Source organism: Sphaeramia orbicularis, chromosome 17, assembly GCF_902148855.1.
Source record: "Sphaeramia orbicularis chromosome 17, fSphaOr1.1, whole genome shotgun sequence".
Lineage (NCBI taxonomy): Eukaryota > Metazoa > Chordata > Actinopteri > Kurtiformes > Apogonidae > Sphaeramia > Sphaeramia orbicularis.
Window position 1 is genome coordinate 32,397,065 of NC_043973.1, and position 19,010 is coordinate 32,416,074.

Here is a 19,010-nt window from a genome sequence, read left to right on the forward strand (position 1 = left end):
AAAAATCCGTTTGACTCGAACATTTGTACAGCGTTGTATTATATAACATTCTTATTCCAACATGGCATTGCATGTGAAACAGTATGACATCACAAATACTGCCTCAGCTTCGCCTTCCCTTATTGGAAAACACTGAGTCTTATGCTGCACAGACAGCACATGCACAAAATGCACAAATTAACAATGGTTTTTGTGCATGCTGACAGATACAAGTGTGTATAGAGGATTATGAAGTTCAGTTTCAACGTTAAAAAAAGGGGGGAAAAAAAAAATCACTAATCCTCTCGGGGGTTGGATAAGATGATGGAGGCTGACAGATGTGCAGATGTGTGTGTGTGTTTTCTGTATGCCTGTATCTGTCCTATACTGTAAGTGTGTCAGTGTGAGACTGTGATACCGCACATGTGTGTCGCAAATGTCGCTAAAGCTGCTGCTGCTTTTTGATTGGCTGCAGCCCACACACACTCAATATGCATCCCGCTGGCACTGAAATATGTGTGAGCGAGAGAGAGAGAGAGAGAGGCAGAGAGAGAGAGAGACAGAGAGAGAGAGAGAGTGGGGGGGATATAAATGGGAAAGAGGTTTAATATAGTAGAGAATAGAAATAGACACTGGTATAGGAACAGAAAGGAGCGAAATATTTGCTTTCACACCAGTTTAACCAGTTGACATCACTCTACTGCAGCAAGTGGAACAGCTGGAAGGTAGGACTTAACTCTGATTTATGTCCCTGCAGCGTCACATTCAGTCTTTGTTTGTCCTGGAAGTTTGTGTCTTTCTTCATTTTCTGTAAATGTAGCTGCAAAATCATCTGAATGAAATATAGATTGTTGTGAAAGGTTTTAATGTTTTGATATTGATACGGATGCCGACTTTGGCAAAAAAAAAAAAAAAAAGAAAGAAAAAAGTAAACAGAGGGGTTTATTTAATACAAAATACACATATAAGGCAGATAAAGAGGTAACACTTTATAATAAGTACACACTATGAAGCATTAGTCAAGCATTAACAAATACTGAATTCATTATTTCTACAGCATATTTCTGACATGAATACTTATTAATATATGGTTTATAAGCACAGTTATAAATGTTTAACAAATCATTCATAATCATTCATCATTCAATCATGCAGTTTGTTTTAATAATCCCATGTGCTATGTCTTTCCTTTGTTACAATAACTCAGACTTTTGTGAGTCTTTAGGCATTGCCAACCTTTAAATCTCATTTGTAAATGCTTTATATAGCATAGATAGTGCACACTTTAGATCAATTCACACCATAAACTTAATTAATGAGTAGTAAGTGTTTAATAACTACCTGAAATAATGAATTCCTGTATTAATAACTGTTTATAGGACATCTATTGGAAAATAAATGTATGAATTAGTATAAAATACACACAAACATATTCACTAACCATTAGTACATGTCTGAATAGTGTATGTGCGAGCATAAATGTGCATCATAACTGGTTTGTAAGTGATGCAATACTAAATGTTTAAATGCTGAATCCATAATTTATAAAGCATGAAAATACAATCATTAAGCACAGTGTAGATGAGCTTATTAATGATGAGTAAAACCATTATAACTGTGCTTATAAACCATATATTAATGAGTATTTATGTCAGAAATATGCTTTATAAAAGATGAATTCAGTAATTGTTAATGCTTAACTAATGCTTCATAGTGTGTACCTATTATAAAGTGTTACCGATAAAGGATTGGAAGTTTGATGTAAAAATCTCATTTACAAAACTTGTTTAGACTCATATTTGGCTTGATTTTGCGTCAGCAGGTTTTATGTAACCAGATTTATTGAAAAGGATTTATTGTTTTGTAATGTTTTTATAGTATGTAGCTGGTGTCTTGTATTGTCTGTGAAGTTATCGGAGTTCTGCATTTCAGTGCATGTATTTAGTGTTGACTTTGTGCATTTTATAGGCTGACATTGCTAATTATCTTCGGTTATAAATGCATTGGTTTGTGACGTCAGTTTATGTTTTGTAATCTTCTCAAATAAGCATTTAATGAATAAATCCAGAAACTGATAAAGCACACTCTGGTTAATCACTAATAACCATGCGCAATATAAAAGTATGTATATCCCTTCATAAGTCATTGCATTTATTGTATTTTTGTGATATTTTGATTGACATTTATGTGTGGAAAGGGTACACTTCATAGCACCAAAAGAAAAATTAAGAAATAAAATAAAGATAAATAAAGCAGTCTTTGATTTTAAATAACACTACTTTCTAAAGCCAAGATGCATTCTGGGAAAATTATGGCAATACTAACTGAAGAGGAAAGATACAAATGTGAGCAAGGTTTCATAAGTGATAATCATATTTCCTGGCTGCAGTGAAAGAACATTTATAGAAGGATGTTGGAATTTTTATTGTTTTTCTGCTAACACGTTGTATATGTTGTATATTATTATAGCACAAGTAGCCGCAAAATGGGAATCGTAGCAACATTTATGTATCACAATAGATAAAATAAAAATATGCAGACACAAAATTTAGGCTAGATGTAGATATTAGTCATCTGTTGTTATTTTCTTCGGGGGGGGGGGGGGGGACTGCAGCACTCCATGTTTAAGTAAGTTTACAGCATTATTTTCATATTTAACCCAGAAAGACACAAAACATCCACTGATATAAAATGTTTAATGTTGTTGATTCACTAATCTTATCAATACATGTAAATAATTGGTGTAAAATACAGTTTGTCATCTTTTCATGGTCATCAGATATGACCCAATTGGATGTTCAGAGGCTCAGTAGTTACCGTGGAAACACTGTCATCTTCTACAACAGGGGCGTCAAACTCATGTTAGTTCAGGGGCCACATACAACCCAATATGACCTGCAGTGGGCTGGTGATGATTAAAATAATAACACAATAATCCAAAAATAATATCAATTCCAAAATTTGTATGTCTAATTTCTATGTTTTAGAGTGAAAAAAAGTAAAATTATATTATCAAAATTTTTATATCCTTTTAAAAAATGTGGAAAAACATGAACATCCATGACCAAAATAAAATTTATTAAGAAAAAAATTGCAATTTTAACAATTTATGCCATTATTTGGCCTCAGCTTCTCAATTTCACATGTTCATTACAATGTACAGATCACAGTGGATCTACAAATACACAAAACATTTAATAACAGACACAATATTGGTACAATTACACTTAATTCTCTTAAGACATTTCGGGTTGTTCATATTTGTTCAGGTTTTTCACATTTTTTTGTAAAAGGCTAGTTTGTAGATGTTAACATTTTTGTGTAATTTTAATTTTTACACTAAAACAAAGAGAAAAATTTGTGGTTTTCATTATTTATAGGTTATTATGATAGTATTTTACTGGTCTGATCCACTTTAGATGGAATGGACCTAAAATTATTTTGACATCCTTAATTGTTAATATCGTTAGTGAAATTTTTGTATTTCATTAATTCATTCCACAGGCTGGACCGGACCCATCGGCGGGCCGGTTTTGGCCCCCGGGCCGCATGTTTGACACCCCTGTTCTACAACAATGATTCACCAGTAAAACCCATGGAGTTGGATCAGTGGCAGTGGTTGGAGACATTTATTTTATGTTCAGTTAACAATATATTTTGCAGAAAAAATCATCTTTTTCTTCAGTTTTCGCTGTTTTTGATATAATAACCCTCAACTTTAATCTGAGGTTTAATGAACATCTACGCTATCAGTTAATTAAATCTAGGAAAAAATCTGATTTTCACTTAAAGATGCAAAATACAGAGCATAAAATTAGAGTAAACGGTGATAAATCACTTAAGAAAGGTTAAAAATAGAGAAAAAAATCATTCGGGAACTGCCACAAAAGCCACACTGGGTCTTTATGAGTTAAACCTACATATCTGTGTGAGTATAAATGTCAGAATCCGCAGAATCAACAGTGTGACTTTGTGTGTCTGATAGACCTTCCGGCTTAGTGTCATCAAGCTGTGACCTTGCCTCTCATCTGCTAGTCAAAGAGAAAAGCTTCCAATAATCTATACTCAGAAAAACCACGTAATACAGTCACAGTATGGCAGCTTCAACCTACAGCACGACAGTGTGATTAGTCCAGAGGCTGAAAATGGAGCTGGTGTTCATTTTCTTTTGCCATTTTTAATCACGATCACATGTTAATTATTTCAGTCTTGGGCTAAAAAAGCTTCTTTTCTCAAGATAATTGGTTCACTCAGTTATGATCTCGATGCATTGATCAGTGATGAATGCCCCTGGATCTCACATTTCCAGCTTAAATCAGATGCTTTGAGATGCCATCTGTGCATTCAGGCGTGACACCACTGATCTCTGATTAGATGGAACAGGAAAATGTCATCTCATGGTTAGGGATTATATGATACAAACACAGAATAGAATTTCTCTTTATCTGGCTTTATTACCGTAGCTCACACGTTAACCTCAACTTCTGATCAAACTACTTTTTGTGTCTCAATGTTTCAACGTATAAGAGCATGAAGCATTAAATTAAACTTCACGTTTGTTTTCTTTAGATAAATGAGCCCGTTATCATGAAACAAAAATTATGTTATTTCAAGATAAACCACTAAGTAATAATACAGTCGCAGAAAAAATTATTAGATCAGTTAAAGTCATCAAAAACAATGGTTACGCAATCAAGTACTAACTCCTGTGCGTATCATGTGACTAAAACAGACAGAAAAGAAAACATGGAATGCCTAAAAGCACTGTTTTTGGCAGTACAATGACACAGCTGTTGATGTAAGAACTGAAGTGATTTTGGTTATTATCAAGAAAACCATGGAATTTTGGCTAGATATCCGCTCTGAAATTAAACTCTCATGAGCTACTTTTGTTGTTATCATTATATTTGTCCAAACAAATGTACCTTTAGTTGTACCAGGCATTAAAATGAACAAGAAATTGAAGAAAACAAGGGTGGTCTAATAATTTTTTCCATGACTGTATATGACTATAAGCTGAAAACAGATTAAAAACAGAATCTAATCATGATCACTGATAAAGTAGAGGAAGACGTGCATTCAAGATCACTGAGCACGTCATTAGAATTCCAAAATATTATATTTTACTTGCTGTTTTAAATGTGTGTAAAATGTACGACTGAGATTGTGGAAAGTCATATGAGATGATTTTCATGGCGTTTCTCAGTCTTGTTTTGTGTCCTCTGTGTATTGTTTTAATGTACTTGAGTAAAAATGAGTAATCATAAATTGCTCATTAAAGGAGTGAATATTTCTGTAAACCTGGGTCAGTGGTGGAATGTGGAATAGTGTGAGTACATTTACTGAAGAAATATAATTTCATGTTATATTACTTAGATTCAAGATATTAGAATGTTAAATAAAAATCATCCTGATAAATTACAGGTAAAAAAAAGTCCAAACATAACCTGCTGCAACATATTAGTGCATCAATAGTTATAATTCAGCAATATATTATATTTAATATTGAACTTTTTAGAACACTTTTAGAACACTACATGGTGAAAGTGTGGAGATAAACTCTCTTAACCCATAAAGACGCAAAAATTCCACCATCTACCAAAATCATCTACTGATCTAAACTGTTTAATCCCTGTTGATCCACTATTACATGTAAAAAACTGATGTAAAATACAGTTATACATCTTTTCATGGTCATCAGATATGACCCATTTGGATCTTCAGAGGCTCCGTAGTTACCGTGGAAACACCGTCATCTTCTACAACATTGATTCACCAGTAAAACCCATGGAGATGGATCAATGACAATGGATGGACACACTGGGTTTGTGTTCAGTTAATGAGAGATTTTGCTGAAAAAGTCACTTTTTCTTCAGTTTTCTCAACTTTACTCTGAGCTTTTATGAACATCTACATGATTAGCAAATTAAATGTTGGAAAATACCTGATTTTCACTGAAAAAATTACAAAATACAGAAGATAATATTACAATAAATAGTGATAAATCATTTAAGGATGATTAAATATAGAGAGAAATTTATTTTGGAACTGCCACAAATGTTACACTGGGTCCTTATGGGTTAATTTGTTCTTAAATATGGAAAGACAGGGAAGAAATAAAAGGAAAAAAATTAAGAGAATTTCATAATTCGGCACCACAGTACCGTAGTAATCAACTTTACCAACTGAAAGACATATATTCATTATATTTCAACCATCTGGCTCCAGCTGTTATTTAATTTTCCGTTGTCAGCATTTGATACAAATTTTCCCAGCGAATAAATCTTAAGTATGGCCACTAAATCAGTGGTAGTTTACAGTTATGTTGCCTTTAAAGCTGAAAAAATACTGCTGTGAAGACACTAACTGATGTAAGGTACAATACTTTTGAGGCCACAACAGCAGAATTTAATTGCATTTCACATCTATATTCTTGCATAGAAAATGTACCCATTGCAGAACTAATCAAGGATGATCTTGTCTTTGCAAAAAATAAACCAAAATCTAATCAGTTCTGCATTTAAAAGTAGTCTGAGCACTCCCTAATACACTACAATGAGTGTTTTCCTTACTCTAAAGGGTTACAAGCAGATTGTCAAGCGGATTAAACTCCAAGTCATTACATCACCAGTCTAGTTTGGTATCAGTTCAATAATGATTTTGTATGTGAAGGTCAAATGTGGGGTTTGTTTCATCTCTCATCCCTGCATCTCTCTCTTTTTCTGTTGATCTGTCTGTCTGGCTCTGTCTGTCTGAGCTGTCGTCCTTATCCTGACCGGCCTTTCTGGCACACACTCAGTCTTTTTGTCATTTGTTTGGTCTGTTGGTGCGATGTGATCTGGTTTTGCAGACACCGGCTCACCTCCAATCACCTCTAACTCTGTTACGAAGACAGAGTTAGAGACGACATAATCATCAGGTGTCTGTCACCAACTGCATTTACATACACATCCCTTCAACTTCATTGAAATCATTCTGAATTTACATTTTTACGTGAAGCAATGTGACTTTTCAACCTGCTGTGTGATATGTAATCAGCTGGAAATGTAACAGAAGCACTGGAATAAGATTCTTCTTCTTCTTCTCCTCCTTCTTGCACTTATTCTTATTCTTGTTCTTCTTCCTCCTCCTTCTTTTCTTTTTTTCTTCTCCTCCTCATCCTTCTTGCTCTTCTCCTCCTGCTCTCCTTTTTTCTCTTCTTTTAATTCTCCTCTTCCTTGCTCTTGTTCTTCTCCTCCTCTTTTTTTTTCTCCTCCTCCTCCTTGCTCTTGCTCTTCTTGTTCTCCTCCTCCTCTTTTTTTCTTCTAATTCTTCTCTTCCTTGCTCTTGTTCTTCTTGTTCTTCTCCTTCTCCTCCTCCTCCTCCTTCTTCTCTTTTCTCCTCCTCCATCTTGCTCTTGTTCTTCCTCTTCTTCTTCTTCTTCCTCTTGTCAAGGGATGATTTGAGGCTCTAGACGATGTATGAGTCGCTACGGCAACCTCACTTTGACATATCACTGTTGCATGAGTCAAATTATGTTAAAGTACAGAGACTTTAGCTTCAAGGAGTAATTTTCTAGTGATCAGAACTAATTTCAACAGTCAATGTATATGCCTACTTTCAGTTTCTTTCACAGCTGAGAGCCTATCCAGCTGAAAAATGTTGTGATCTAAATCTGGGGGAAACTGAGGGGTGGATTGTATGATTTGTCCTTGCGAGGTTGCTGTAGTGACTCATAAAATGTGCTGATTAAGAGTATTTGGTGTTAATACAGCCACACCACAAGGGGGCTGTCTTGAGCTAAAACTACTTACTGTGTAGCAGAAGCAGAAGCCGGTTGTTGATGTCAAGACATGAACAATGCAGCAGCCTAGTTAAAAAATAAAAGGCTAAAGCTGAGAAACCCACGTCTATTTTTTATGTTTTATTAAAAACATAACATGGTACCAGGAGTTGGCCTATGAAGACGGATGTCATGGAAAGTGTGAAGCCGCCGGATGCCGTCAACTGGAGTGGAAATGTGGACTGTGAGTGGCGAACTTTTAAACAGCGGTTTATGCTATATCTGCAAGCTATCGGCCTGGATAGCAAGCCAGACGCACAGAAGATTGCACTGCTTCTTACCGTGGCGAGTCCACAAGCGGTGGAGGTATACAACACGTTTGTTTTCGCTACTGCAGAAGATAAAGAAAAGTTTGACGTGGTAGTAAGAAAGTTTGATGAACACTGTTCGCCTAAAAAGAATGAAACGTTTGAGAGGTACGTCTTTTGCTCACGTATACAACAACCTACAGAGAGTTTTGATACGTTTCTGACTGACCTAAAGCTAAAAGCAAGAACATGCAATTTTGGACAGCTACAGGAATCTATGATAAGAGACCAGATCGTGTTTGGAATTAAAGATAAAAAAATGAGAGAAAGACTGTTGCGAGAGGCAGACTTAACATTGGATGGCGCCGTGAAAATATGCCATGCCAGTGAACTAGCTCTACAGCATGCAAAAACCTTCAGCGGGTCAACGAGGGACGCAGACGCGGAAGGGACAGCTGTAGCTGCAGTGACCACATGACAAACAGGACACAAATATACAAAGGTGCACAACAAAGGATCAAGAGAGACAGAAACGTTTCATTGCAAAAGATGTGGCACAAAACATGCAAGACAACAGTGTCCAGCTTATGGTAAGATGTGCAATAAGTGCAAAGGACAAAACCATTTTGCTAAACAATGCTTCACAAAGAACAAGCAAAACCAAAAAGACAGAGTACACACAGTGGAGGAAACTGCTCTCAGTGACACGTTTTTCGTGGGCCTGGTGACACAACAGGACACACCCATGGAACAGGTGACGGTCAATACAGTGGAGCAGGACAAATGGACAGAGACATTACCAGTGAATGGAGCCCTGGTCACATTTAAACTGGACACAGGAGCCAAAGCAAATCTGGTGAATGAGCTGGATGTGAAAGCAATGAAGGTAAAGCCACACATTTACCAAATAAACAGTACACTCCAAGCATATAATGGACAGCCAATCAACACCAAAGGTAAATGCAGACTCAAGGTACAAGTTAAAGGGAAATCTCACAGCCTGATGTTTATTATAGTACCAGAAGGACATGAGTCATTGTTGGGAGACAAAGCATGTGAGAAACTAGGCCTAGTCAGACGTGTCTACAGTATAAGCAATTCTGAGCCAAACAGTGTGAAAGCTATAGTGAACCAGTACCCAGATATATTTAAAGGGTTTGGAGTCTTGCCTTTCACCTACAAGATACAGCTGAAAGTAGGAGCTCAGCCTGTTGTTCATGCTCCTCGTCATGTTCCAGCAGCGCTTAAGGACAAGCTAAAAGAGGAACTGGATCGAATGGAGTCACTGAAAGTGATAAGAACAGTGGAGGAACCGACTGAATGGGTTAATTCCATGGTGTGCATTAACAAACCAACAGGTGCTCTTCGAGTGTGCATGGATCCAAAAGACTTAAATTAGAACATAAAAAGAGAGCACTATCAGATACCTACAAGGGATGAAATAACAAGTGAAATGGCTGGCGCAAAGTTTTTTAGTAAACTGGATGCATCACAAGGATTTTGGCAACTCAAGCTTCATGAGGACAGTACAAAATACTGTACATTCAACACGCCATTTGGACGGTACTGCTTCCTGAGAATGCCTTTCGGAATCTCTTCAGCTCCCGAGATTTTCCACAGGACAATGGAGCACATGATTGAAGGCATTGAAGGAGTCAGAGTGTATGTGGATGACATAATTCTGTGGGGTTCCACTCTTGAACAACACAATGAGAGACTCATTAAAGTGCTGCAGAGAGTTAAGCAGTATGGACTTAAACTGAACAGAACAAAATGTCAGTTCGGTGTGTCTGAAATCACCTTTCTCGGAGACAAGCTGACAGCAGATGGCATTGAGCCAGACAAGGACAAAATACGTGCTATACTAGAGATGCCATGTCCTGAGGATAAAAAGGGTGTTCTGAGAGTACTTGGGATGATCAACTTCATCGGAAAATTCATTCCAAACCTGTCTTCAAAAACAATACACCTAAGACAACTTCTACACGATGGATGTGAGTTCAAATGGAGTGACAACCTGGAAAAGGAATGGAAACAACTGAAAAAGACACTGACAACAGAGCCAGTTTTGGCATATTTTGATCCAAGGAGAGAGACAAAGATATCCACTAATTCATCAAAGGATGGTATCGGAGCCGTGTTATTACAGGCTTATGGAGACAACTGGAGGCCAGTGGCCTATGCCTCAAGAGCAATGACTGCATCAGAATGTCGTTACGCCCAAATTGAAAAAGAGACTTTAGGGCTAGTGTATGGATTTGAAAAGTTCCACAGTTATGTCTATGGGTTACCAACATTTGTGGCAGAGACAGACCACAAGCCATTGATAGCCATCATCAAGAAAAACCTGAGTGAGATGTCTCCACGCATTCAAAGACTTATGATGAAGCTACAGCGATACGACTTCAACTTGATCTATACGCCAGGTAAACTTATTGTGTTGGCAGATGCTCTCTCTAGGGCAACAACACAAAGCCAAGAGCAAAGCTCCACGGAGACTGATGTAAAGGTACATGTAAACCTGGTAGCTAAGTCACTTCCTCTGTCAGACATGAAATCAAAGCAAATCGCAGCTGAAACACAAAAAGACACTTGTCTGCAAAAACTAATGACACTGTTAAATGGAAAATGGCCAAGAGGTGAGTGCCAAGCATACTACAACATAAGAGCAGAGCTAAGTGTTGTAAATGGACTTTTGCTAAGACAAAACAGAGTAGTAATCCCACGCTCACTGAGACAGGAAATGCTGAAGAGACTGCATGACGGACATCTAGGCATAGAGAAATGCAAACGAAGAGCCAGAACAGCAGTCTATTGGCCAGGAATAAATGCAGATATTGAGAAAATGGTTTCAATTTGTGACACGTGTATCAAACACCAGGCAAAGCAACCAAAAGAGCCTTTGACCATTACGGACATTCCAGATGAACCATGGCAGAAAGTAGGGACGGACATTTTCCACCTGGATGGTAAAAACTACATGTTAGTCATAGACTATTTATCAAACTATCCTGAGATGGCGCTATTGTCCAACATGTCAGCTGCTTGTGTCATAACGCACATGAAATCAATCTTTGCGAGGCATGGAATACCTCAGATTGTTTACAGTGACAATGGACCGTGCTATAGTTGTCGAGAATTCCAACTATTTGCTCAGGAATATGACTTTAAACATGTGACCTCAAGCCCACTGTATCCTCAATCGAATGGGAAAGCAGAAAAAGGGGTACACATAGTGAAACGGCTACTGAAGAAAGCACGAGACAGTAAGGCAGATCCTTACTTAGCACTTTTGAGCTACAGAGCTTCACCATTAGAGCATGGTAAATCTCCTGCAGAATTACTGATGGGAAGGCAACTACGGACCACTCTTCCTTACATAACTACCAAGAAACACAAACAAGTGAAAGACAAAATGAAACAGTTGCAGAAAAGACAAAAAGTCAACTATGACAAGTCCTCAAAAAGTTTAAAACCACTGGCACCCAATGACACAGTCAGAGTGGAAGATGCAAACATCTGGACAAAGAAAGCAACTGTTCTGGAAGAAGTGAACCCGAGATCATACAATGTGAAAACTGAAGATGGACTGATACTGAGAAGAAACCGGAGGAGTTTGTTACGTACACAAGAGACCATGAGATCACAAGATGGACAGTGTGAGGACAAAGATAACAAAACACCTGAACCAACCTCACCTGTAAAGGACAGTGTTGAGCAAAGTGACCAACCACCTGTGCTCAGAAGATCTGGCCGCACTGTCAAACCACCTGATAGACTGAACCTTTGAATGAGTTATAAGATGTAAAAAAAAAAAAAAAAAAAAAAAAAAAAATTCTTTGGTTGTACTTCAAAAGAAAACGCACTTTATGCATGTTAACATGTTTATATTGGTTTAGACTAAAATATTTGTTGATATATGTGGCTATATGCTTGTATGCATTATGTGCTTACCTAGTATTGTTATTATTATTAAGTTTATATCTAAAAGAAAAGGGGATGTGCTGATTAAGAGTATTTGGTGTTAATACAGCCACACCACAAGGGGGCTGTCTTGAGCTAAAACTACTTACTGTGTAGCAGAAGCCGGTTGTTGATGTCAAGACATGAACAATGCAGCAGCCTAGTTAAAAAATAAAAGGCTAAAGCTGAGAAACCCACGTCTATTTTTTATGTTTTATTAAAAACATAACAATAAAAGATGGCCGTCAGAGAGAAATGCTTCCACACACGCGTGACTCACATCGTCCTGAGACTCAAATTGCCCTTTGACACTTTTTCTTCTTCTTCTTCTTCTTCTTCTTCTTCTTCTTCTTCTTCTTCTTCTTCAGAGAGACATGTGATTATCCTACAATTATTACATCACCTTTTCAATCTGATTCTTGAGCCTCTTCTTGTTCAAGTACTTACATCATAAGCTATTACTGCCAACATTAATGAAGTTTTGGGATCCATGTAAAACATTAAAAGTTATGAATAAAACTTAATAAGAACCAGTCACCTGCATCACTTGTTTTGGGTCTATACCAGTAATAGTAATGTTTTTAGGCAGTGGCGGACCGTGCATTTCACACCTAGCCCTTCAGTAGTACTCCGTCTGAATCAATCCACCCCTCAATAACTATTTTATGATTATAAAAAACATCTTATTCTGCAGTAAACGCAGTATAATGAGCCGTTGCATCGCAGATAGATAACTGGTGTAGCCACAATAAATGCCTTTAGTGAATAAACAAACCCAGGTGCAGTCTGCTTCTACTGCAGCTACAGCTGACACACATGAAGCCTCAGACACAAATGCTGTAACGAACGGCTACGAACACTGCGAACGATTTATGGACCATTATATATACAAATACAAACTGTCAAGACAGAGTGAATGACTGGTGTCAAACGCACGGTGCAGAACATATACAGAATAAAGTCTTTTATTAACAGAAAAATAAACTGGAAACAAATTTGCACAGATAACTCAAAATCACCTCATTTTCTCACGGCGGCCTCAAGATGTTCTTGAGTTTTGAATGGCAGCAGTACCGTCTTCATAAGACAGCTGTAAGAAACTACTGCTGCATCTGCGCATGTCTACGAACTCCAGAACTCATACAAACCCGGAGATTCGTACGAACCCATCATTCATGCGGAGCTTTGTGACTGAGGCTTACAGAAGCGTCAATAATAACCTCATTAGCTCACAGTATTATTTAGAAAAATAGCAACATTTTACTCACCAAAAATTCTGATTTGTGCACAAAACCCATCCTCCTTTCTTTCCTCAAAAACAGTTCAACTGCTCTGTTGTACAGATTATCCGTGTGGGTACCGGGTACTGGGGGTACTGCTCGTAGTTAGTGCAGTGACAGACAAATCCTTTTCCTGGTTGTGACTGGCTTTGCTAGCTTCGGAATTGTCCGACCTTTTTTAACGATGTCCAGCTTTTCTGGAAAAGTCCGTTTTGAAAATGTCTTTGACAATAAATCTGCATCCAAATCCATTTTTTCTGTTCCTTCAGCCGTTGTGTTTGGACTAAACAGCAGTTAAACCAACACAACTGTATTTGTGTTGGTGCAGCTGCTACAGATGCAGTTTGTTAGCCTTGGCTAGTCCGCTCTCTGACTATCCAATCACAGGGTGTGAATATGCTGACGTCACCGTAGCCTGCTAGAGGGCCCTGGTGTCGCCAACTCAAAATCTGATTGGTTGAAGCAACAACATCATTGACACTTAAGTTTTGCTGTAGAGGGCCGGCAGAACTGATTGCTGACTTTGACCCTGCCTGGCAACAAATGATGGCTGAAATGTGATTGGTTAAATGCTTTAATATAAAAATTCAGGTGTGGAAGCAGCAAACGAGGGGAAAAACTAATACTTGGTTTAAAGAGGAAGAGAGTTAATGTTATTTTCACTTAATTGGAATTTCTTTATTTTATTTATAAAATAACTGATTTTGATTATGATTTTGCTTATACTAACAGGTAATTAAAGTAGTTCCAATCAGTGCCAAACAGTGCAAGCAGTAATAATAGTTCATGTGACCTTTTCCAGGAGGCAAATCAATCATTCACTGTTAATGTATCAGACGCCAGCAGCTGAAATGTGAATTGACCCATCACTACTGTAAGAGAGGGGAAATAGAATGGAAATTGATTTGATTTACAGAAGACCAGAGTACTTTATTGAATTTAGAATGTCTCACTAAAATGTTTTCAATGATATTATTTAGAAATTGGAAACAAAATCTCAAGATCCTTTACACGAGCTTTTATCAACGGCATAACTTGACTTTTTGAATGAACTCAAGGTGAACTGGTTTCAAGGTAATACGTTTTTCTGTGAGAGATGAAAAATAGATAGTTCTGTACAGCAGTTTGTTCAAACTGTTGCATTGCCAATTTAGTTATTCCTGTGTTTTTGTTGCATTACGAAGCACAGTGCTTCTCACATAATGTATATATGTGAGTGCGGTGAGTCTCCAGTGAGGTAAATTGAGCTGAATGCATGAATATATGTAAGTTTTTGACATGTGGACCCAGGCAAAACAAGCATGTGTGACACATGCGGCTGCATATAAACACAAAGGAAAGAGATTTAGTATACACCACATGCTGCAAAACAGACAAGCACATAGTATGTCATATACAGTGGAAGGTGGGTACATTTGGAAGGTGGCTAATGGGATCCCACTGGTCTCTGTGTCCTTGTGTCTGGTGATTTATTTTTATCCCCAGTCAGGGCATGATGAAAATCAGAAATGGACTGTCAGTGCTGGTGTCTGTGTGAAAGATGGTAGAAACAGAAACATCTTTGTCCTGAACCGTCTGCTCTTCACCTCAGTAAATGGACCAGGGGTTGTTTCCATTCCTGCCCAGAGGTGGGTGAAGGAGAAGAACGGGATGCAGCAGGTCTGATAAGGAGGCATATATGACAGGATGTTTATTTATATGTTGACAGCAAGTCACACTTTGGACTTTTTTGATTATTTCTTTTTCAGTGTTGAAGTTTATGTGTGTTTTAGCGCTCCTACCTAAATGACGCTGTCCATGGTACTGAAAGGCACATTTAGTACTGGTATAAGGGAACAATGAAGCAAATAATTAAGTTCATAATTTAAATGTTCATAACTGTTTTATATGCATTAACAGCATGTGGTCTTTTAGATGTAGAGCTTTCTGTGTCAATGAACTGCAATGCCTCATTGATGTTTCAAGTGCATTCTCACTGCACCAACCAGCTCTGAGCATGTGCAAAATAGAATGTAATATCATTGTGTCCCAAACTCCAAGTTAGATGTGGATGTATTTAACCAGAGTTATCAGATATTTTGCACTTAAATTGTTAAGTTAGTGTTAAGTTTCATGGAGGGACTTAAAATATAAAAGTGTGACCATTTAACATTAGTCACTGACATACATGATGATTTCTGCTTATGGTAATATCATGATGCTGAAAATGACACTGAAATAAAAAAAAACAGAGATGCAATCTTCTTAACTGGCTTAGGGAAAGGAGTCAATACCTGAGTTTAAAAATCCAGATATGCACTCATTTTTTGGTGTAAAATCCTTACGGGGTCTGTAGGCTTAGTCACTCAAATAAAGGTATTTTTATGAACTGATATTTTCCCCTTGTTTAAAAAGCTTGTCCATTAAACCCTAATTTTGCACAAAAGAACACAAAAAAGGCCACCAATTCTCAGGCTGCCGTTTCTTTTAGCATTTGAGATGTAGACACTGAGTATGTTTAAATACACAAAATATTACAATGTTTGCCCTTTTTCAGACAAAAGTCAAAATTCCCATTATGGCATAGTCGTAACAATATTGTGCATATAAACATGTGTCAAGTCAGTACTGATGCAGCAACACAAAGTTAACATCTATAGCTGAAAAATGTTTGGGCTAATCAAACCTAAAGAAACTACTAAATATTTGGTCTATATCAGGGTTGTTGGTGATTTACATGGTTATATCATGTGTGACGAAAGAGAACGTGCAAGAATTAAGGAAAGGGGACAGGTAGAAGGTGCAGGAGACATGGTCAGATGGTTGCAGATGATTTGCTGTGGTGACCCCTAATGGGAGCAGCCAAAAAGAGCATGAATATTTGGGGGGGGGGGGGGGGGGGGGGGGGGGCAGCCTAGTGGCCTACAATGCTGAAGAGGAAGCTTTTAACAGAAGGGTTGCTAGCTTGGTTCTCCAGACCAGCAGAGAAATCATTAGCTGATCTGCCCTTGAGCAAGGCACTTAACTCCCCATTTGCTCCTGGGGCGCCTGACATGGCAGCCCACTGCTCCCAGTCTGCAGTGCATGTTCCTGCATGTTCAACTAGTGGTTGGTTCAATACAGAGGTTCAGTTTCAGTGTGTGTAGCATGTTAACCCTTTCATGCATGAATTATGAGAACCTTAGTCAAGATTTTTGTCCTGAGTGTTTTTAATTCCTCTTTTTAAATCAAATATATTTACTGATTTTTCTGGTGTGAAGGAAAATATACAATATTTGTTCAATTGAAGACAATACATAATTTATAATACAGGAAACAAACATCAGACTCCCAACAACCAAAACAAAACAAGACAAGACAGAAAAAGGAAAAAAAAAAAAAAAATTCCTCGTTAGACAAGAAAACAACAATGCGACTGAAATTTTTTATGAACCTATTTTTCCATGGAGTTACAAAAACATCCACTCAGCTGGACACCATGTGTTTAATTTTTGAAGCAAAGAAACATGTATTTAAAACCCATCATCAGAAAGTGATATACTGTGTGAAAACCATGAAATATAGTTGTAGTTATTTTTATTTGATTTTAATGTTTTTTAATGCAATTATTATTTTTTATTGTACTTTAAGTCTTCTGTACAGCACTTTGGTCCACTGTGGTTGTTTTAAAGTGCTTTATAAATAAAGTTGGATTGGATTGGAAATAAAAACATTTTTAATGCAGTTAATCTGATGTTTTCTCACATTTTAACATACTCCAATACTAGTTATTACTCCCTTCATGGAGATAATATGCAAAAAGAAACCCTTTTTGATTAAGAAAAGTGTTAATTACAGTCTAATAACAACTAACAATTGATGTACACTAAAATATGTTAGTGCAGATCAGGTTTATCAAGAACAGCAAAGTTATAGTAATGGTATGAATAACAGTGTACTGTAAGGCCGGACTTTGTATTTACTAAAATGCTTTAATTACAATGTACTGAAATTATTTAAGTTTTATTACATTACTGTAAAATGTTCAGTATATTCTACTAATTTGTAGACATGGTCAAAAGTATGAAACAGTTTTAGTTGAATGGATTTAAATCACTAAGTTTTAGTCAAGACCACACCTTTTTATCTCTGCATTGCATTGTGGGTATTGGGCATGTTGTAAATGTATTCTTTTTCTGTGCAGGGGTTCAGTGGGGTTGTGGTGTTAGTGTTAATTTTGACTTAATGTGTGTATGTCAATGTTTATTGGCCTTTTTGTGTTTGTTTTTGTATTTTTGTAGAGCTGCACCATGAGTCAGAGCAATAGGATGAACAATTGATTTACTGTTAATTTCAAACCATCACTTACTCATTGGAAATCTTTCATTCTTACTTGATTAAAAGCACCTCCTGTAATGACAAATTACATTGAGCTCACTCCCTGCCTAATTCCCACCCATGCTACAATATATAAAGTTTAATAATTATACAATGCAACTTATACTGCAGAAGATTTTAATTTAAATCAACTTGGAATTGAGTAAAACGAACTGATGACCTTAAGTCTAACAATTATACAAAGCAATTAACATTGGAATAAATTCTAAGTTAAATTAACTTGACATTTAGTGTGTTGGACTTAAAATAGCAATTCCATTCAAATCAAGCATTTAAGTTCAATACACTCAAGTTTTCATTACTCATTACTTAAATTTTTTAAGGCAACCGGTTTACTCAAATTTTTTAAGTGAACTCAACTTATTCGGTCTTACAGTGTATGGGATGGTGCATAAGTGTTCACTGTGTTGGCTGATATGGAACTAAAACAACAAAACCATGAATGTACAAAAGAACAGCTGGAGAATAGATGTCCACTGGAGTGACCGCTGTGCATGAAAGGGTTAACATGGGAAATACAGGTTCTTCTTTTAGTACTAGTGCACTGTAAGCCCGGATAAGTAGAGTTTACTCAAAAAATTTGAGGCAAGTGATTGCACTTAAATGATTTGAGTAATGATCGACTAATCAATTGGTTTAAGTAGGTGCAACTTTAATGCTAAAAGTATTGAACTCAAACTATTAAGTAGAAAACACTAAAAGACAAGTTATTTGTACTTTAAATCTATTGTAAAATCAACCCCACTATCCAACCATTCAGCTCAGCGTTTTTGGTTATACAGACTTATTTTCTCAATTGCAGCTAGATTAATTTATCATTGATTAAACAACATTTTTACAGGTTGTTCAAACTAAAATTCTATTCCTGACCATAACAGTTGTGTAACTATTTAATGTATTTTTATTGTGTCACAGATGGAAGTCAACTCAATGACATTTACAAGTGCAGAAGGTGCTTTTTATTTAACAAGACAGTATAATTTCCAATGTGTATTATCACTCCTCGAGTAACAGTAAATCCATTGTTCTTCCTATGGCTCTGACTCATGGTGCAACTCTACAAAAATACAAAAACAAACACAAAAAGGCCAATAAACACTGCCATACACACATTAAATCCAAATTAACACTAACACCACAACCCCACTGAACCCCTGCACATAAAAAAAACACATTTTCAACAACATGCCAATACCCACAATGCAATGTGAAGATAAAAAAGTGTGGTCCTGACTAAAATTTAGTAATTTAATTCCATTCAACTTAAACTTTTTCGTTCTTTCAACTATGTCTACAAATTAGTAGAATATACTGAACATTTTATAGTAACATCATAAAACTTAAATCATTGAAGAACTTTGT

General features: G+C 36.8%; 1 protein-coding gene across 2 annotated transcripts in view; it reads left to right on the forward strand.

Moving 5' to 3' along the window:
- The first annotated feature begins 543 nt into the window (after positions 1 to 543).
- LOC115437631 (cyclic nucleotide-gated cation channel beta-1-like) overlaps positions 544 to 19,010 on the forward strand; it is a 43,613-nt gene continuing 25,146 nt past the window's right edge. Inside the window, exon 1 of one of the 2 annotated variants that reach the window (XM_030160921.1) lies at positions 544 to 704. The gene's annotated coding sequence lies outside the window, so the exon portion shown is untranslated. Of the gene's footprint in view, positions 705 to 9,413; positions 9,419 to 19,010 lie in introns of those variants that run through there. The other variant, XM_030160918.1, reaches the window with a different exon arrangement.